Here is a 22821-nt window from a genome sequence, read left to right as displayed (position 1 = left end):
GGGGGTGGAGTGCCCTGTAGGGGGGTAGACTGCCCGGTAGGGGGGTAGAGTGCCCTGTAGGGGGGTAGAGTGCCCTGTAGGGGGGTAGACTGCCCGGTAGGGGGGTGGAGTGCCCTGTAGGGTTGTAGGGGTTAGACTGCCCGGCAGGGGGGTAGACTGCCCGGTAGGGGGGTGGAGTGCCCTGTAGGGGGGTAGAGTGCCCTGTAGGGTTGTAGGGGTTAGACTGCCCGGTAGGGGGGTAGACTGCCCGGTAGGGGGGTGGAGTGCCCTGTAGGGGGGTAGAGTGCCCTGTAGGGGGGTAGACTGCCCGGTAGGGGGGTGGAGTGCCCTGTAGGGGGGTAGACTGCCCGGTAGGGGGTGGAGTGCCCTGTAGGGTTGTAGGGGTTAGACTGCCCTGGGGTCGAAAAGGTGAAACATCGGTCAGCATTGTCTTGAGCAAGGCACTTAACCTTCATTGGCTCCAGGGGTGCTGTTCTACTCTGCATGTGAAAATGAAACGTTTCATTGTATATATTTAACCCGGTCAGTGTCTTCTCAGGCCTCGGTCACCACCTATCAGACAGGGGTGGGTGACTGCTACAGACATTAGTGACACCGGGGAAAGTCCTGGAGCTATGTTGGTTATCCTCTACCACTGACAGTCAACATGTCCCTGGTACGGGACAACAACAGATAATGCTGTTGTGTTCCAGGTTTGTGACAACAACAGATAATGCTGTTGTGTTCCAGGTACGAGACAACAACAGATAATGGTGTTGTGTTGCAGGTACGGGACGATAACAGATAATGCTGTTGTGTTCCAGGTTCGGGACGACAACAGATAATGATGTTGTGTTCCAGGTTCGGGACGACAACAGATAATGCTGTTGTGTTCCAGGTTCGGGACGGCAACAGATAATGCTTTTGTGTTCCAGGTTCGGGACATCAACAGATAATGCCGTTGTGTTCCAGGTTCGTGACAACAACAGATAATGCTGTTGTGTTGCATGTTCGTGACAACAACAGATAATGCTGTTGTGTTCCAGGTACGAGACAACAACAGATAATGGTGTTGTGTTGCAGGTACGGGACGATAACAAACGGCAGCATCCTTGTCTGGTGGAGTTCTCCAAGCTGCCTGAGCAGGAGAGGAGCTACAACCTACAGATGTCTCTGGAGACTCTCAAGTAAGTTTCCACCCTGGATACTATTGCTGCTCGGTATAATCCCTAGTTACCACCCTGGATACTGTTGCTGCTGGGTACAATCCCTAGTTACCACCTGGATGCTGTTCCTGTTGGGTACAATCCCTAGTTACCACCCTGGATACTGTTCCTGCTGGGTACAATCCCTAGTTACCACCCTGGATACTGTTGCTGCTGGGTACAATCCCTAGTTACCACCTGGATGCTGTTCCTGCTGGGTACAATCCCTAGTTACCACCCTGGATACTGTTCCTGCTGGGTACAATCCCTAGTTACCACCCTGGATACTGTTCCTGCTGGGTACAATCCCTAGTTACCACCCTGGATACTGTTCCTGCTGGGTACAATCCCTAGTTACCACCCTGGATACTGTTCCTGCTGGGTACAATCCCTAGTTACCACCCTGCATACTGTTCCTGCTGGGTACAATCCCTAGTTACCACCCTGGATACTGTTCCTGCTGGGTACAATCCCTAGTTACCACCCTGGATACTGTTCCTGCTGGGTACAATCCCTAGTTACCACCCTGGATACTGTTCCTGCTGGGTACAATCCCTAGTTACCACCCTGGATACTGTTCCTGCTGGGTACAATCCCTAGTTACCACCCTGGATACTGTTCCTGTTGGGTACAATCCCTAGTTACCACCCTGGATACTGTTCCTGCTGGGTACAGTCCCTAGTTACCACATTGCATACTGTTCCTGCTGGGTACAATCCCTAGTTACCACCCTGGATACTGTTCCTGCTGGGTACAATCCCTAGTTACCACATTGCATACTGTTCCTGCTGGGTACAATCCTAGTTACCACCCTGGATACTGTTCCTGCTGGGTACAATCCCTAGTTGAAACTATCCAGACTGTTCCTGTTGGGTACAATCCCTAGTTACCACCCTGGATACTGTTCCTGTTGGGTACAATCCCTAGTTACCACCCTGGATACTGTTCCTGCTGGGTACAATCCCTAGTTACCACCCTGGATACTGTTCCTGTTGGGTACAATCCCTAGTTGAAACTATCCAGACTGTTCCTGTTGGGTACAATCCCTAGTTACCACCCTGGATACTGTTCCTGCTGGGTACAATCCCTAGTTACCACCCTGGATACTGTTGCTGCTGGGTACAATCCCTAGTTACCACCTGGATGCTGTTCCTGCTGGGTACAATCCCTAGTTACCACCCTGGATACTGTTCCTGCTGGGTACAATCCCTAGTTACCACCCTGGATACTGTTCCTGCTGGGTACAATCCCTAGTTACCACCCTGGATACTGTTCCTGCTGGGTACAATCCCTAGTTACCACCCTGGATACTGTTCCTGCTGGGTACAATCCTAGTTACCACCCTGGATACTGTTACTGCTGGGTACAATCCCTAGTTACCACCCTGGATACTGTTCCTGCTGGGTACAATCCCTAGTTACCACCCTGGATACTGTGCCTGCTGGGTACAATCCCTAGTTACCACATTGCATACTGTTCCTGCTGGGTACAACCCCTAGTTACCACCCTGGATACTGTTCCTGCTGGGTACAATCCCTAGTTACCACATTGCATACTGTTCCTGCTGGGTACAATCCCTAGTTACCACCCTGGATACTGTTCCTGCTGGGTACAATCCCTAGTTACCACCCTGGATACTGTTCCTGCTGGGTACAATCCCTAGTTACCACCCTGGATACTGTTCCTGCTGGGTACAATCCCTAGTTACCACATTGCATACTGTTCCTGCTGGGTACAATCCCTAGTTACCACCCTGGATACTGTTCCTGCTGGGTACAATCCCTAGTTACCACATTGCATACTGTTCCTGCTGGGTACAATCCCTAGTTACCACCCTGGATACTGTGCCTGCTGGGTACAATCCCTAGTTACCACATTGCATACTGTTCCTGCTGGGTACAACCCTAGTTACCACCCTGGATACTGTTCCTGCTGGGTACAATCCCTAGTTACCACATTGCATACTGTTCCTGCTGGGTACAATCCCTAGTTACCACCCTGGATACTGTTCCTGCTGGGTACAATCCCTAGTTACCACCCTGGATACTGTTCCTGCTGGGTACAATCCCTAGTTACCACATTGCATACTGTTCCTGCTGGGTACAATCCCTAGTTACCACCCTGGATACTGTTCCTGTTGGGTACAATCCCTAGTTGAAACTATCCAGACTGTTCCTGTTGGGTACAATCCCTAGTTACCACCCTGCATACTGTTCCTGCTGGGTACAACCCCTAGTTACCACCCTGGATACTGTTCCTGCTGGGTACAATCCCTAGTTACCACATTGCATACTGTTCCTGCTGGGTACAATCCTAGTTACCACCCTGGATACTGTTCCTGTTGGGTACAATCCCTAGTTGAAACTATCCAGACTGTTCCTGTTGGGTACAATCCCTAGTTATCACCCTACATACTGTTCCTGCTGGGTACAATCCCTAGTTACCACCCTGGATACTGTTCCTGCTGGGTACAATCCCTAGTTACCACCCTGGATACTGTTGCTGCTGGGTACAATCCCTAGTTGAAACTATCCAGACTGTTCCTGCTGGTTTTGGCATATGACCCAAATGACACAGACAGAACATGTAATGGAATGGAGGAATGGTCTGATGGGTGGATTTCTGTAGAACAAACATACATTTGAACTATATTGCAGTCAGTTTATGATTTTTCAAAACATGTCCCATGTTCTCTTGATCCCTACATCATCACAGAGTGGTGTCATTCTTTGTGTTCGTCTCTTACCCATTTCTATGATCAATTAACTTTTTGTCAGGAGATGGGATTTTCAATACCTGGTTCAGCTCTCCATGAACTGAATATCACACCCGTTAGACTACTTCTCTCTCAGCAAGAAACCGCCGATTTGACTTCCAGGAGTAATTTAAAACGCCTGGCGGGACAACTTTGTTAGTTTTAATTAATTGCATATTTCCTGGAGATGAGAAGGAGGGAGGGAGGGAGGGAGAGAGAGAGAGAGAGAGAGAGAGAGAGAGAGAGAGAGAGAGAGAGAGAGAGAGAGAGAGAGAGAGAGAGAGAGAGAGAGAGAGAGAGAGAGAGAGAGAGAGAGAGAGAGAGAGAGAGAGAGAGAGAGAGAGAGAGAGAGAGAGAGAGAGAGAGAGGTGAAGACAGACGGAGTGCCATCTAAATGCAGAAATTAATTCCGTGACCTGAATCTCAGACACATCAATGTCCCAAATGGTACCTTATTCCCTATATAGTGCACTACTTTATACTATAGCCCTATTCCCTATATAGTGCACTACTTTATACTATAGCCCTATTCCCTATATAGTGCACTACTCTATACTACAGCCCTATTCCCTATATAGTGCACTACTTTATACTATAGCCCTATTCCCTATATAGTACACTACTCTATACTACAGCCCTATTCCCTATATAGTGTACTACTTTATACTACAGCCCTATTCCCTATGTAGTGCACTACTTTATACTACAGCCCTATTCCTATATAGTACACTACTTTTGACCAGGATCCATAGGAATTTGGTAAAAAGTAGTGCACTATGTACAGAAAAGGGTCCCATTTGGGATGCAAGCACGGCTGGGGAGCATTTATTTTAATTAAACTTAGTGGATTATAATGGAGAGTGTGTGTGTGTGCTCAATGGCAACATATTCCCTACATCATGCACTACTTTTAAAATAGAGCCCTATGTGCCCTGGTCAAAAGTAGGGTGCTATAAAGGGAATCGAGTTCCATTTGGGACACAGCTTGAGGCAAGGAGGGACTGGAACAGAACGGGCCACCGGGGTCTCCTTGTTGTAAACTATTAAGTCATTCAGTATTCAGTAGTGTTCACAGCAGGGATTAAACACTGGAGTTTATATGGGACTCTCACCATCAGATCTGACAGACACACCAAGTACCATACACTGAGTGTACAAAACATTAGGAACACCTGCTCTTTCTGTGACCAGGTGAATTATTCATACTGGACTCTCACCATCAGATCTGACAGACACACCAAGTACCATACACTGAGTGTACAAAACATTAGAACACCTGCTCTTTCTGTGACCAGGTGAATTATTCATACTGGACTCTCACCATCAGATCTGACAGACACACCAAGTACCATACACTGAGTGTACAAAACATTAGGAACACCTGCTCTTTCTGTGACCAGGTGAATTATTCATACTGGACTCTCACCATCAGATCTGACAGACACACCAAGTACCATACACTGAGTGTACAAAACATTAGGAACACCTGCTCTTTCTGTGACCAGGTGAATTATTCATACGGGACTCTCACCATCAGATCTGACAGACACACCAAGTACCATACACTGAGTGTACAAAACATTAGGAACACCTGCTCTTTCTGTGACCAGGTGAATTATTCATACTGGACTCTCACCATCAGATCTGACAGACACACCAAGTACCATACACTGAGTGTACAAAACATTAGGAACACCTGCTCTTTCTGTGACCAGGTGAATTATTCATACTGGACTCTCACCATCAGATCAGACAGACACACCAAGTACCATACACTGAGTGTACAAAACATTAGGAACACCTGCTCTTTCTGTGACCAGGTGAATTATTCATACTGGACTCTCATGGAGCCCTCAGATCAGACAGACACACCAAGTACCATACACTGAGTGTACAAAACATTAGGAACACCTGCTCTTTCTGTGACCAGGTGAATTATTCATACGGGACTCTCATGGAGCCCTCAGATCAGACAGACACACCAAGTACCATACACTGAGTGTACAAAACATTAGGAACACCTGCTCTTTCTGTGACCAGGTGAATTATTCATACTGGACTCTCATGGAGCCCTCAGATCAGACAGACACACCAAGTACCATACACTGAGTGTACAAAACATTAGGAACACCTGCTCTTTCTGTGACCAGGTGAATTATTCATACTGGACTCTCATGGAGCCCTCAGATCAGACAGACACACCAAGTACCATACACTGAGTGTACAAAACATTAGGAACACCTGCTCTTTCTGTGACCAGGTTAATTATTCATACTGGACTCTCATGGAGCCCTCAGATCAGACAGACACACCAAGTACCATACACTGAGTGTACAAAACATTAGGAACACCTGCTCTTTCTGTGACCAGGTGAATTATTCATACTGGACTCTCACCATCAGATCAGACAGACACACCAAGTACCATACACTGAGTGTACAAAACATTAGGAACACCTGCTCTTTCTGTGACCAGGTGAATTATTCATACGGGACTCTCACCATCAGATCTGACAGACACACCAAGTACCATACACTGAGTGTACAAAACATTAGGAACACCTGCTCTTTCTGTGACCAGGTGAATTATTCATACTGGACTCTCACCATCAGATCTGACAGACACACCAAGTACCATACACTGAGTGTACAAAACATTAGGAACACCTGCTCTTTCTGTGACCAGGTGAATTATTCATACTGGACTCTCACCATCAGATCTGACAGACACACCAAGTACCATACACTGAGTGTACAAAACATTAGGAACACCTGCTCTTTCTGTGACCAGGTGAATTATTCATACGGGACTCTCACCATCAGATCTGACAGACACACCAAGTACCATACACTGAGTGTACAAAACATTAGGAACACCTGCTCTTTCTGTGACCAGGTGAATTATTCATACTGGACTCTCACCATCAGATCTGACAGACACACCAAGTACCATACACTGAGTGTACAAAACATTAGGAACACCTGCTCTTTCTGTGACCAGGTGAATTATTCATACTGGACTCTCACCATCAGATCAGACAGACACACCAAGTACCATACACTGAGTGTACAAAACATTAGGAACACCTGCTCTTTCTGTGACCAGGTGAATTATTCATACTGGACTCTCATGGAGCCCTCAGATCAGACAGACACACCAAGTACCATACACTGAGTGTACAAAACATTAGGAACACCTGCTCTTTCTGTGACCAGGTGAATTATTCATACGGGACTCTCATGGAGCCCTCAGATCAGACAGACACACCAAGTACCATACACTGAGTGTACAAAACATTAGGAACACCTGCTCTTTCTGTGACCAGGTGAATTATTCATACTGGACTCTCATGGAGCCCTCAGATCAGACAGACACACCAAGTACCATACACTGAGTGTACAAAACATTAGGAACACCTGCTCTTTCTGTGACCAGGTGAATTATTCATACTGGACTCTCATGGAGCCCTCAGATCAGACAGACACACCAAGTACCATACACTGAGTGTACAAAACATTAGGAACACCTGCTCTTTCTGTGACCAGGTTAATTATTCATACTGGACTCTCATGGAGCCCTCAGATCAGACAGACACACCAAGTACCATACACTGAGTGTACAAAACATTAGGAACACCTGCTCTTTCTGTGACCAGGTGAATTATTCATACTGGACTCTCACCATCAGATCAGACAGACACACCAAGTACCATACACTGAGTGTACAAAACATTAGGAACACCTGCTCTTTCTGTGACCAGGTGAATTATTCATACGGGACTCTCACCATCAGATCTGACAGACACACCAAGTACCATACACTGAGTGTACAAAACATTAGGAACACCTGCTCTTTCTGTGACCAGGTGAATTATTCATACTGGACTCTCACCATCAGATCTGACAGACACACCAAGTACCATACACTGAGTGTACAAAACATTAGGAACACCTGCTCTTTCTGTGACCAGGTGAATTATTCATACTGGACTCTCACCATCAGATCTGACAGACACACCAAGTACCATACACTGAGTGTACAAAACATTAGGAACACCTGCTCTTTCTGTGACCAGGTGAATTATTCATACTGGTATTCATACTGGACTCTCATGGAGCCCTCAGATCAGACAGACACACCAAGTACCATACACTGAGTGTACAAAACATTAGGAACACCTGCTCTTTCTGTGACCAGGTTAATTATTCATACTGGACTCTCATGGAGCCCTCAGATCAGACAGACACACCAAGTACCATACACTGAGTGTACAAAACATTAGGAACACCTGCTCTTTCTGTGACCAGGTGAATTATTCATACTGGACTCTCATGGAGCCCTCAGATCAGACAGACACACCAAGTACCATACACTGAGTGTACAAAACATTAGGAACACCTGCTCTTTCTGTGACCAGGTGAATTATTCATACTGGCCTCTCACCATCAGATCTGACAGACACACCAAGTACCATACACTGAGTGTACAAAACATTAGGAACACCTGCTCTTTCTGTGACCAGGTGAATTATTCATACTGGACTCTCATGGAGCCCTCAGATCAGACAGACACACCAAGTACCATACACTGAGTGTACGCAACATTAGGAACACCTGCTCTTTCTGTGACCAGGTGAATTATTCATACTGGCCTCTCACCATCAGATCTGACAGACACACCAAGTACCATACACTGAGTGTACAAAACATTAGGAACACCTGCTCTTTCTGTGACCAGGTGAATTATTCATACTGGACTCTCATGGAGCCCTCAGATCAGACAGACACACCAAGTACCATACACTGAGTGTACAAAACATTAGGAACACCTGCTCTTTCTGTGACCAGGTGAATTATTCATACTGGACTCTCATGGAGAACGAAGATCTGACAGACACACCAAGTACCATACACTGAGTGTACAAAACATTAGGAACACCTGCTCTTTCTGTGACCAGGTGAATTATTCATACGGGACTCGCATGGAGCCATCAGATCTGACAGACACACCAAGTACCATACACTGAGTGTACAAAACATTAGGAACACCTGCTCTTTCTGTGACCAGGTGAATTATTCATACGGGACTCGCATGGAGCCATCAGATCTGACAGACACACCAAGTACCATACACTGAGTGTACAAAACATTAGGAACACCTGCTCTTTCTGTGACCAGGTGAATTATTCATACTGGACTCTCACCATCAGATCTGACAGACACACCAAGTACCATACACTGAGTGTACAAAACATTAGGAACACCTGCTCTTTCTGTGACCAGGTGAATTATTCATACTGGACTCTCATGGAGCCATCAGATCTGACAGACACACCAAGTACCATACACTGAGTGTACAAAACATTAGGAACACCTGCTCTTTCTGTGACCAGGTGAATTATTCATATGGGACTCTCACCATCAGATCTGACAGACACACCAAGTACCATACACTGAGTGTACAAAACATTAGGAACACCTGCTCTTTCTGTGACCAGGTGAATTATTCATACTGGACTCTCATGGAGCCCTCAGATCAGACAGACACACCAAGTACCATACACTGAGTGTACGCAACATTAGGAACACCTGCTCTTTCTGTGACCAGGTGAATTATTCATACTGGCCTCTCACCATCAGATCTGACAGACACACCAAGTACCATACACTGAGTGTACAAAACATTAGGAACACCTGCTCTTTCTGTGACCAGGTGAATTATTCATACTGGACTCTCATGGAGCCCTCAGATCAGACAGACACACCAAGTACCATACACTGAGTGTACAAAACATTAGGAACACCTGCTCTTTCTGTGACCAGGTGAATTATTCATACTGGACTCTCATGGAGAACGAAGATCTGACAGACACACCAAGTACCATACACTGAGTGTACAAAACATTAGGAACACCTGCTCTTTCTGTGACCAGGTGAATTATTCATACGGGACTCGCATGGAGCCATCAGATCTGACAGACACACCAAGTACCATACACTGAGTGTACAAAACATTAGGAACACCTGCTCTTTCTGTGACCAGGTGAATTATTCATACGGGACTCGCATGGAGCCATCAGATCTGACAGACACACCAAGTACCATACACTGAGTGTACAAAACATTAGGAACACCTGCTCTTTCTGTGACCAGGTGAATTATTCATACTGGACTCTCACCATCAGATCTGACAGACACACCAAGTACCATACACTGAGTGTACAAAACATTAGGAACACCTGCTCTTTCTGTGACCAGGTGAATTATTCATACTGGACTCTCATGGAGCCATCAGATCTGACAGACACACCAAGTACCATACACTGAGTGTACAAAACATTAGGAACACCTGCTCTTTCTGTGACCAGGTGAATTATTCATATGGGACTCTCACCATCAGATCTGACAGACACACCAAGTACCATACACTGAGTGTACAAAACATTAGGAACACCTGCTCTTTCTGTGACCAGGTGAATTATTCATACTGGACTCTCACCATCAGATCTGACAGACACACCAAGTACCATACACTGAGTGTACAAAACATTAGGAACACCTGCTCTTTCTGTGACCAGGTGAATTATTCATACTGGACTCTCACCATCAGATCTGACAGACACACCAAGTACCATACACTGAGTGTACAAAACATTAGGAACACCTGCTCTTTCTGTGACCAGGTGAATTATTCATACTGGACTCTCACCATCAGATCTGACAGACACACCAAGTACCATACACTGAGTATACAAAACATTAGGAACACCTGCTCTTTCTGTGACCAGGTGAATTATTCATATGGGACTCTCACCATCAGATCTGACAGACACACCAAGTACCATACACTGAGTGTACAAAACATTAGGAACACCTGCTCTTTCTGTGACCAGGTGAATTATTCATACTGGACTCTCACCATCAGATCTGACAGACACACCAAGTACCATACACTGAGTGTACAAAACATTAGGAACACCTGCTCTTTCTGTGACCAGGTGAATTATTCATACTGGACTCTCACCATCAGATCTGACAGACACACCAAGTACCATACACTGAGTGTACAAAACATTAGGAACACCTGCTCTTTCTGTGACCAGGTGAATTATTCATACTGGACTCTCACCATCAGATCTGACAGACACACCAAGTACCATACACTGAGTGTACAAAACATTAGGAACACCTGCTCTTTCTGTGACCAGGTGAATTATTCATACTGGACTCTCACCATCAGATCTGACAGACACACCAAGTACCATACACTGAGTGTACAAACATTAGGAACACCTGCTCTTTCTGTGACCAGGTGAATTATTCATACTGGACTCTCACCATCAGATCTGACAGACACACCAAGTACCATACACTGAGTGTACAAAACATTAGGAACACCTGCTCTTTCTGTGACCAGGTGAATTATTCATACTGGACTCTCATGGAGCCCTCAGATCAGACAGACACACCAAGTACCATACACTGAGTGTACAAAACATTAGGAACACCTGCTCTTTCTGTGACCAGGTGAATTATTCATACTGGACTCTCACCATCAGATCTGACAGACACACCAAGTACCATACACTGAGTGTACAAAACATTAGGAACACCTGCTCTTTCTGTGACCAGGTGAATCCAGGTGAAAGCCATGATCCCTTATTGATGTCACTTGTAAAACCACTTCAATCAGTGTAGATGAAGGGGATTAGACATGTAGATGAAGGGGAGGAGACATGTAGATGAAGGGGAGGAGACATGTAGATGAAGGGGAGGAGACATGTAGATGAAGGGGAGGGGACATGTAGATGAAGGGGAGTAGACATGTAGATGAAGGGGAGGAGACATGTCGATGAAGGGGAGGAGACATGTAGATGAAGGGGAGGAGACATGTAGATGAAGGGGAGGAGACGGGTTAAAGAAGGATTAAGACATTGATTATGTATTTGTGCCATTCAGTAGACAAACTATTTAAGTGCCTTTGAACGGGGTTTGGTAGTAGGTGCCAGGCGCACCGGTTTGTGTCAAGAACTGCAACGCAGCTGGGTTTTTCACGCTCAACAGTTTCCTGTCTGTATCAAGGTCCCTGGAAGGGTGGAATTACTTGTCGCTGTCTCGTTTCAACCCACTACCCTGCTGCGTTGACTACACCCAATGTCCTTCACTGCTTATCAGTCGAGAGCCGTGCTTTCTTTTGTCGCAAGACTAACGAGGCGTTAGCTTATCATTTGCTAACATTGTGCTAACGATGAGACAACAGTGGGACTGTAGGCCTGACAACGATGACACAACAGTGGGACTGTAGGCCTGACAACGATGACACAACAGTGATACTGTAGGCCTGACAACGATGACACAACAGTGATACTGTAGGCCTGACAACGATGACACAACAGTGGTACTGTAGGCCTGACAACGATGACACAACAGTGATACTGTAGGCCTGACAACGATGACACAACAGTGGTACTGTAGGCCTGACAACGATGACACAACAGTGATACTGTAGGCCTGACAACGATGACACAACAGTGGGACTGTAGGCCTGACAACGATGACACAACAGTGATACTGTAGGCCTGACAACGATGACACAACAGTGGTACTGTAGGCCTGACAACGATGACACAACAGTGATACTGTAGGCCTGACAACGATGACACAACAGTGGTACTGTAGGCCTGACAACGATGACACAACAGTGATACTGTAGGCCTGACAACGATGACACAACAGTGGGACTGTAGGCCTGACAACGATGAGACAACAGTGGTACTGTAGGCCTGACAACGATGAGACAACAGTGGGACTGTAGGCCTGACAACGATGACACAACAGTGATACTGTAGGCCTGACAACGATGACACAACAGTGATACTGTAGGCCTGACAACGATGACACAACAGTGGTACTGTAGGCCTGACAACGATGAGACAACAGTGATACTGTAGGCCTGACAACGATGACACAACAGTGGTACTGTAGGCCTGACAACGATGACACAACAGTGGTACTGTAGGCCTGACAACGATGACACAACAGTGATACTGTAGGCCTGATCACAGACAACGATGAGACAGCCTATACGGTGGCCGTCAGAGACCGTGTGTTGCCAGGACAACAACCACTCCCTCAACGTGATCAATACAAAGGAGATGATTGTGGAGCACTCCCCCCATTTTCATCGGGGTGGCAGGTAGCCTAGTGGTTAGAGCGTTGGGCCAGTAACCGAAAGGTTGCTGGATTGAATACCCGAGCTGACAAGGTACAACTCTGTCGTTCTGCCCCTATCATGCACTATCATGCCCCAAACACAACAAGACAGTCGTAAAGAGGGCACGACAAAGCCTATTCTCCCCCAGGAGACTGAAAAGATTTGGCATGGGTCCTCAGATCATCTAAAGGTCCTACAGCTGCACCATCGAGAGCATCCTGACTGGTTGCATCACCGCCTGGTATGGCAACTGCTTGGTTTCTGCAAGCTGCTACAGAGGGTAGTGAGTACGGCCCAGTACATCACTGGGGCCAAGCTTCCTGCCATCCAGGACCTCTATACCAGGCGGTGTCAGAGGAAGGCACCACAGAGGGTAGTACGGCCCAGTACATCACTGGGGCCAAGCTTCCTGCCATCCAGGACCTCTATACCAGGCGGTGTCAGGGGAAGGCACCACAGAGGGTAGTACGGCCCAGTACATCACTGGGGCCAAGCTTCCTGCCATCCAGGACCTCTATACCAGGCGGTGTCAGGGGAAGGCACCACAGAGGGTAGTGCGGCCCAGTACGTCCCTGGGGCCAAGCTTCCTGCCATCCAGGACCTCTATACCAGGCGGTGACAGAGAAAGGCCCTAAAGATTGTCAGAGAGTCTAGCCACACTAGTCATAGACTGTTCTCTCTGCTACCGCACGGCAAGCAGTACCGGAGCGCCAAGTCTAGGTCCAAGAGGCTTCTCAACAGCTTCTACCCCCCAAGCCATAACACTCCTGAACAGCTAATCAAATGGCCACCCAGACTATTTGCACCCCCTTCTACGCTGCTGCTACTCACGGTTTATTATCTATGCATAACTCTACCTACATGTACATATGACTAACCGATGCCCCCGCACATTGACTCTGTACCGGTACCCCTGTATATAGCCTCCACATTGACTCTGTACCGGTATCCCCTGTATATAGCCTCCACATTGACTCTGTACCGGTACCCCTGTATATAGCCTCCACATTGACTCTGTACCAGTACCCCTGTATATAGCCTCCACATTGACTCTGTACCGGTACCCCTGTATATAGCCTCCACATTGACTCTGTACCGGTACCCCCTGTATATAGCCTCCACATTGACTCTGTACCGGTACCCCCTGTATATAGCCTCCACATTGACTCTGTACCAGTACCCCCTGTATATAGCCTCCACATTGACTCTGTACCAGTACCCCCTGTATATAGCCTCCACATTGACTCTGTACCGGTACCCCCTGTATATAGCCTCCACATTGACTCTGTACCGGTACCCCCTGTATATAGCCTCCACATTGACTCTGTACCAGTACCCCCTGTATATAGCCTCGCTTGTTATTTTAATGTTGCTTTTGTATTCAGCATTTCACTGTAAGGTCTACTACACCTGTTGTATTCAGCATTTCACTGTGAGGTCTACTACACCTGTTGTATTCAGCATTTCACTGTAAGGTCTACTACACCTGTTGTATTCAACATTTCACTGTGAGGTCTACTACACCTGTTGTATTCAGCATTTCACTGTGAGGTCTACTACACCTGTTGTATTCAGCATTTCACTGTAAGGTCTACTACACCTGTTGTATTCAGCATTTCACTGTGAGGTCTACTACACCTGTTGTATTCAGCATTTCACTGTGAGGTCTACTACACCTGTTGTATTCAGCATTTCACTGTAAGGTCTACTACACCTGTTGTATTCAGAATTTCACTGTGAGGTCTACTACACCTGTTGTATTCAGCATTTCACTGTAAGGTCTACTACACCTGTTGTATTCAGCATTTCACTGTAAGGTCTACCACACCTGTTGTATTCAGAATTTCACTGTGAGGTCTACTACACCTGTTGTATTCAGCATTTCACTGTGAGGTCTACTACACCTGTTGTATTCAGCATTTCACTGTAAGGTCTACTACACCTGTTGTATTCAGAATTTCACTGTGAGGTCTACTACACCTGTTGTATTCAGCATTTCACTGTGAGGTCTACTACACCTGTTGTATTCAGCATTTCACTGTAAGGTCTACTACACCTGTTGTATTCAGAATTTCACTGTGAGGTCTACTACACCTGTTGTATTCAGCATTTCACTGTAAGGTCTACTACACCTGTTGTATTCAGCATTTCACTGTAAGGTCTACCACACCTGTTGTATTCAGCATTTCACTGTGAGGTCTACTACACCTGTTGTATTCAGCATTTCACTGTAAGGTCTACTACACCTGTTGTATTCAGCATTTCACTGTAAGGTCTACTACACCTGTTGTATTCAGCATTTCACTGTAAGGTCTACTACACCTGTTGTATTCAGCATTTCACTGTAAGGTCTACCTACACCTGTTGTATTCAGCATTTCACTGTAAGGTCTACTACACCTGTTGTATTCAGCATTTCACTGTGAGGGTTGCTACACCTGTTGTATTCAGCATTTCACTGTAAGGTCTACTACACCTGTTGTATTCAGCATTTCACTGTGAGGGTTGCTACACCTGTTGTATTCAGCATTTCACTGTAAGGTCTACTACACCTGTTGTATTCATCATTTCACTGTAAGGTCTACTACACCTGTTGTATTCGGGGGCATGTGGCAAATACAATTTGATTTGATTTGTGTGAAGCTAGTCACACCCTCTCTTAGTGAAGCTGACCTGTCCTTTCTGATTGGTCTGAAGGACTCTCTTGGCCCTGGGTTGCCACGTGGGGCTGGCTGATGAGCACGCTGTGGAGAAGGTGAAGAACCTCAAGCTCTCCGCCACGTGAGTCACTCTCCTCACTTCAGTCGGTCTGTACCATCTCATTACACAACAGTTAGCACCTACTGTATGTTCTCCAGCCTCTGCTGCTCGTCGCTAAGATTGACATCTCTGCTCATAGCTATTTACGTTCTCCAAGTGCAATGTCAATGACTGCTAGTGTGTTGGATGTACTGGTACACATTTCAGTTTAAGTGCATAGTTTGACTCTTTTTCTGTTTTAACCTAGTCCTTTACCAGTTGGGTGTCTGTTTTAATGTTTTATCCTAGTCCTTTATCAGATGGGTGTCTGTTTTAATGTTTTATCCTAGTCCTTTACCAGATGGGTGTCTGTTTTAATGTTTTAACCTAGTCCTTTATCAGATGGGTGTCTGTTTTAATGTTTTATCCTAGTCCTTTACCAGTTGGGTGTCTGTTTTAATGTTTTATCCTAGTCCTTTACCAGTTGGGTGTCTGTTTTAATGTTATAACCTAGTCCTTTACCAGATGGGTGTCTGTTTTAATGTTTTATCCTAGTCCTTTACCAGATGGGTGTCTGTTTTAATGTTTTAACCTAGTCCTTTACCAGATGGGTGTCTGTTTTAATGTTTTATCCTAGTCCTTTACCAGATGGGTGTCTGTTTTAATGTTTTAACCTAGTCCTTTACCAGATGGGTGTCTGTTTTAATGTTTTAACCTAGTCCTTTACCAGATGGGTGTCTGTTTTAATGTTTTATCCTAGTCCTTTACCAGTTGGGTGTCTGTTTTAATGTTTTAACCTAGTCCTTTACCAGTTGGGTGTCTGTTTTAATGTTTTATCCTAGTCCTTTACCAGATGGGTGTCTGTTTTAATGTTTTAACCTCGTCCTTTACCAGTTGGGTGTCTGTTTTAATGTTTTATCCTAGTCCTTTACCAGATGGGTGTCTGTTTTAATGTTTTAACCTCGTCCTTTACCAGATGGGTGTCTGTTTTAATGTTTTAACCTAGTCCTTTATCAGATGGGTGTCTGTTTTAATGTTTTATCCTAGTCCTTTACCAGTTGGGTGTCTGTTTTAATGTTTTAACCTAGTCCTTTACCAGATGGGTGTCTGTTTTATCCTAGTCCTTTACCAGTTGGGTGTCTGTTTTAATGTTTTATCCTGGTCCTTTACCAGTTGGGTGTCTGTTTTAATGTTTTATCCTAGTCCTTTACCAGATGGGTGTCTGTTTTAATGTTTTATCCTAGTCCTTTACCAGATGGGTGTCTGTTTTAATGTTATAACCTAGTCCTTTACCAGATGGGTGTCTGTTTTAATGTTTTATCCTGGTCCTTTACCAGTTGGGTGTCTGTTTTAATGTTTTAACCTGTCCTTTACCAGATGGGTGTCTGTTTTAATGTTTTATCCTAGTCCTTTATCAGTTGGGTGTCTGTTTTAATGTTTTAACCTCGTCCTTTATCAGATGGGTGTCTGTTTTATCCTAGTCCTTTACCAGTTGGGTGTCTGTTTTAATGTTTTAACCTCGTCCTTACCAGTTGGGTGTCTGTTTTAATGTTTTATCCTGGTCCTTTATCAGATGGGTGTCTGTTTTAATGTTATATCCTGGTCCTTTATCAGATGGGTGTCTGTTTTAATGTTTTATCCTAGTCCTTTACCAGATGGGTGTCTGTTTTAATGTTTTATCCTGGTCCTTTATCATTACATTACATTTAAGTCATTTAGCAGACGCTCTTAGATGGGTGTCTGTTTTAATGTTATAACCTAGTCCTTTATCAGATGGGTGTCTGTTATAATGTTTTAACCTAGTCCTTTATCAGATGGGTGTCTGTTATAATGTTATAACCTAGTCCTTTATCAGATGGGTGTCTGTTTTAATGTTTTATCCTAGTCCTTTACCAGGGTGTCTGTTTTAATGTTTTAACCAGATGTTCTGTTTTAATGTTTTATCCTAGTCCTTTACCAGATGGGTGTCTGTTTTAATGTTTTATCCTAGTCCTTTACCAGATGGGTGTCTGTTTTAATGTTTTAACCTAGTCCTTTACCAGATGGGTGTCTGTTTTAATGTTTTATCCTAGTCCTTTACCAGATGGGTGTCTGTTTTAATGTTTTATCCTGGTCCTTTACCAGATGGGTGTCTGTTTTAATGTTTTATCCTAGTCCTTTACCAGTTGGGTGTCTGTTTTAATGTTTTATCCTAGTCCTTTACCAGATGGGTGTCTGTTTTAATGTTTTAACCTCGTCCTTTACCAGATGGGTGTCTGTTTTAATGTTTTATCCTAGTCCTTTACCAGATGGGTGTCTGTTTTAATGTTTTATCCTAGTCCTTTACCAGTTGGGTGTCTGTTTTAATGTTTTAACCTAGTCCTTTACCAGATGGGTGTCTGTTTTAATGTTTTAACCTGGTCCTTTACCAGATGGGTGTCTGTTTTAATGTTTTATCCTTTACCAGTTGGGTGTCTGTTTTAATGTTTTAACCTGGTCCTTACCAGATGGGTGTCTGTTTTAATGTTTTATCTAGTCCTTTACCAGATGGGTGTCTGTTTTAATGTTTTAACCTAGTCCTTTACCAGATGGGTGTCTGTTTTAATGTTTTATCCTAGTCCTTTACCAGTTGGGTGTCTGTTTTAATGTTTTAACCTGGTCCTTTATCAGATGGGTGTCTGTTTTAATGTTTTAACCTAGTCCTTTACCAGATGGGTGTCTGTTTTAATGTTTTACCAGATGGGTGTCTGTTTTAATGTTTTAACCTAGTCCTTTACCAGATGGGTGTCTGTTTTAATGTTTTAACCTAGTCCTTTACCAGATGGGTGTCTGTTTTAATGTTTTAACCTGGTCCTTTACCAGATGGGTGTCTGTTTTAACCTAGTGTTTTAATGTTTTAACCTAGTCCTTTACCAGTTTTATGGGTGTCTGTTTTAATGTTTTAACCTAGTCCTTTACCAGATGGGTGTCTGTTTTAATGTTTTAACCTAGTCCTTTACCAGATGGGTGTCTGTTTTAATGTTTTATCCTAGTCCTTTACCAGATGGGTGTCTGTTTTAATAGTCCTTTAGATGGGTGTCTGTTTTAATGTTTTAACCTAGTCCTTACCAGTTGGGTGTCTGTTTTAATGTTTTAACCTAGTCCTTTACCAGTTGGGTGTCTGTTTTAATGTTTTAACCTAGTCCTTTACCAGATGGGTGTCTGTTTTAATGTTTTAACCTAGTCCTTTACCAGATGGGTGTCTGTTTTAATGTTTTAACCTAGTCCTTTACCAGTTGGGTGTCTGTTTTAATGTTTTAACCTAGTCCTTTACCAGATGGGTGTCTGTTTTAATGTTTTAACCTAGTCCTTTACCAGATGGGTGTCTGTTTTAATGTTTTAACCTAGTCCTTTACCAGATGGGTGTCTGTTTTAATGTTTTAACCTAGTCCTTTACCAGTTGGGTGTCTGTTTTAATGTTTTAACCTAGTCCTTTACCAGATGGGTGTCTGTTTTAATGTTTTATCCTAGTCCTTTACCAGTTGGGTGTCTGTTTTAATGTTTTAACCTGGTCCTTTACCAGATGGGTGTCTGTTTTAATGTTTTATCCTAGTCCTTTACCAGATGGGTGTCTGTTTTAATGTTTTAACCTAGTCCTTTACCAGTTGGGTGTCTGTTTTAATGTTTTAACCTAGTCCTTTACCAGATGGGTGTCTGTTTTAATGTTATAACCTAGTCCTTTACCAGATGGGTGTCTGTTTTAATGTTTTAACCTAGTCCTTTACCAGTTGGGTGTCTGTTTTAATCCTTTACCAGTTTTGTTTTAACCTAGTCCTTTACCAGATGGGTGTCTGTTTTAATGTTTTAACCTCCTTTACCAGATGGGTGTCTGTTTTAATGTTTTAACCTGGTCCTTTACCAGATGGGTGTCTGTTTTAATGTTTTATCCTAGTCCTTTACCAGTTGGGTGTCTGTTTTAATGTTTTATCCTAGTCCTTTACCAGATGGGTGTCTGTTTTAATGTTTTAACCTAGTCCTTTACAGATGGGTGTCTGTTTTAATGTTTTAACCTGGTCTTTTACCAGATGGGTGTCTGTTTTAATGTTTTAACCTGGTCTTTTATCAGATGGGTGTCTGTTTTAATGTTTTAACCTGGTCCTTTACCAGATGGGTGTCTGTTTTAATGTTTTAACCTAGTCCTTTACCAGTTGGGTGTCTGTTTTAATGTTTTTAACCTGGTCCTTTACCAGTTGGGTGTCTTTACCAGATGGGTGTCTGTTTTAATGTTTTAACCTGGTCCTTTACCAGTTGGGTGTCTGTTTTAATGTTTTATCCTAGTCCTTTACCAGTTGGGTGTCTGTTTTAATGTTTTAACCTAGTCCTTTACCAGTTGGGTGTCTGTTTTAATGTTTTAACCTAGTCCTTTACCAGTTGGGTGTCTGTTTTAATGTTTTATCCTAGTCCTTTACCAGTTGGGTGTCTGTTTTAATGTTTTATCCTAGTCCTTTACCAGATGGGTGTCTGTTTTAATGTTTTAACCTGGTCCTTTACCAGTTGGGTGTCTGTTTTAATGTTTTAACCTGGTCCTTTACCAGTTGGGTGTCTGTTTTAATGTTTTATCCTGGTCCTTTATCAGATGGGTGTTTTAATGTTTTAACCTGTCCTTTACCAGTTGGGTGTCTGTTTTATCCTGGTCCTTTACCAGTTGGGTGTCTGTTTTAATGTTTTAACCTAGTCCTTTACCAGTTGGGTGTCTGTTTTAATGTTTTATCCTGGTCCTTTATCAGATGGGTGTCTGTTTTAATGTTTTAACCTAGTCCTTTACCAGTTGGGTGTCTGTTTTAATGTTTTATCCTAACCAGTTGGTGTCTGTTTTAATGTTTTAACCTGGTCCTTTACCAGTTGGGTGTCTGTTTTAATGTTTTAACCTGGTCCTTTACCAGTTGGGTGTCTGTTTTAATGTTTTAACCTAGTCCTTTACCAGATGGGTGTCTGTTTTAACCTGGTCCTTTACCAGTTGGGTAAACATTCTCACGCCAAACTATTTTTCTCCCATCCAACAGCGTCTCCCGAGACTAATGTTGTCTCTCTCTCTATGTGTCCATGCGTCCTCTCTGGTCCAGTTATGAGCTGTCTAGTGGCTACAAGCCTGCTCCTATGGACCTGGGGCACATCAAGCTGGCCTCTACCCAGGAGGCCATGGTGGACAAGCTGGCGGAGAACGCTCACAATGTGTGGGCCAGGGATCGCATACGCCAGGGCTGGACCTACGGCATCCAGCAGGTGTGTCACCCAAAGGTGTGTGTGTTTGTGTGTGCAGCCGGGCTTCAGCGGGGTGGGGGGTGGAGGTGGGGGTGGTGGGGGTGGTGGTGGGGGTGGGGTGGTGGTGGTGGTGGTGGTGGGGGTGGGGGGGTGGTGGTGGTGGGGGCGTTGACCAGGGTGCTGAAACAGCTCAACAGCCGCCCAAAGAAAATTGTATAGGACCCTTGGCATCTTTAATGGGCCCACTACAGAGGTGCTGATGGGCCCACTACAGAGGATCTACTGGGCCCACTACAGAGGTGCTGATGGGCCCACTACAGAGGTACTGATGGGCCCACTACAGAGGTACTGATGGGCCCACTACAGAGGTGCTGATGTGGCCCACTACAGAGGTACTGATGGGCCCACTACAGAGGTGCTACTGGGCCCACTACAGAGGTACTGATGGGCCCACTACAGAGGTACTGATGGGCCCACTACAGAGGTACTGATGGGCCCACTACAGAGGTGCTGATGGGCCCACTACAGAGGTGCTGATGGGCCCACTACAGAGGTGCTGATGGGCCCACTACAGAGGTGCTGATGGGCCCACTACAGAGGTGCTGCTGTAGCTAGAACTATCACCACTGGGAGTTGCGAGTCTGGAGTTTTCCTGATCTGCCTGTCAGCTCAAGTTAACCTTAGCTTAGTACATACTAACGACTAGACTACAGACTACAGACTATACTGGACAGGGTGGAGAGTGGTGGGTGGAGGGAGAGGGCTAGGAGAGGGGATGACTGGTAGGGCTTCTACATGGAAGAAGGAGAGGGATGACTGGTAGGAAGGAGGGGGATGACTGGTAGGGCTGCTACATGGAGGAAGGAGAGGGGATGACTGGTAGGAAGGAGGGGGATGACTGGTAGGACTGCTACATGGAGGGAGGAGAGGGGATGACTGGTAGGAAGGACAGGGGATGACTGGTAGGAAGGAGAGGGGATGACTGGTAAGAAGGAGAGGGATGACTGGTAGGAAGGAGAGGGATGACTGGTAGGAAGGAGAGGGGATGACTGGTAGGAAGGAGAGGGATGACTGGTAGGAAGGAGAGGGGATGACTGACTGGTAGGAAGGAGAGGGGATGACTGGTAGGAAGGAGAGGGGATGACTGGTAGGAAGGAGAGGGGATGACTGGTAGGAAGGAGAGGGGATGACTGGTAGGAAGGAGAGGGGATGACTGGTAGGAATGACTGGTAGGAAGGAGATGGATGACTGGTAGGAAGGAGAGGGGGATGACTGGGTAGGAAGGAGAGGGGATGACTGGTAGGAAGGAGAGGGGATGACTGGTAGGAAGGAGAGGGATGACTGGTAGGAAGGAGAGGGATGACTGGTAGGTGGGATGGCTGAGAGGGGAGACTGGTAGGGGGAGAGGGGATGACTGGTAGGAAGGAGAGGATGACTGGTAGGAAGGAGAGGGGATGACTGGTAGGAAGGAGAGGGATGACTGGTAAGACTGCTACATGCAGGATTACAGCTGTCAAGGAGATTATTCATCAAGTGTATTAAGACACATCCTGGTAAAAGTGACTGATAAAGGAGAGGGATGGCTATGACTGGTAGTGAAACCAGGCTGCCAGCCTGACACAAGGAGTCTATGGTTGTCATGGAGAAATGATAGGAAGGCTTCTAGTCTGGTACAGAAGCAGAGTCTGGTAGGAAGGTTAGGGGATGACTA

The 22821-nt window shown here is 45.2% G+C and overlaps 1 long non-coding RNA gene and 1 pseudogene across 1 annotated transcript; one reads left to right on the top strand and one right to left on the bottom strand.

Moving 5' to 3' along the window:
* LOC127924389 (ryanodine receptor 2-like) overlaps positions 1-21146 on the top strand; it is a 140053-nt pseudogene extending 118907 nt beyond the window's left edge.
* Positions 17022-19457, bottom strand: LOC127924388 (uncharacterized). The gene is made up of 3 exons (XR_008117793.1): positions 19417-19457; positions 18635-18716; positions 17022-17171 (listed from the first exon to the last, which is right to left on the bottom strand). It is a non-coding gene; the product is annotated as an uncharacterized LOC127924388 (long non-coding RNA).
* Positions 21147-22821: the final 1675 nt, after the last annotated feature.

This window comes from Oncorhynchus keta, unplaced genomic scaffold (genome assembly GCF_023373465.1).
Source record: "Oncorhynchus keta strain PuntledgeMale-10-30-2019 unplaced genomic scaffold, Oket_V2 Un_contig_3986_pilon_pilon, whole genome shotgun sequence".
Lineage (NCBI taxonomy): Eukaryota > Metazoa > Chordata > Actinopteri > Salmoniformes > Salmonidae > Oncorhynchus > Oncorhynchus keta.
This window is presented reverse-complemented; position numbering and strand designations above follow the sequence as displayed.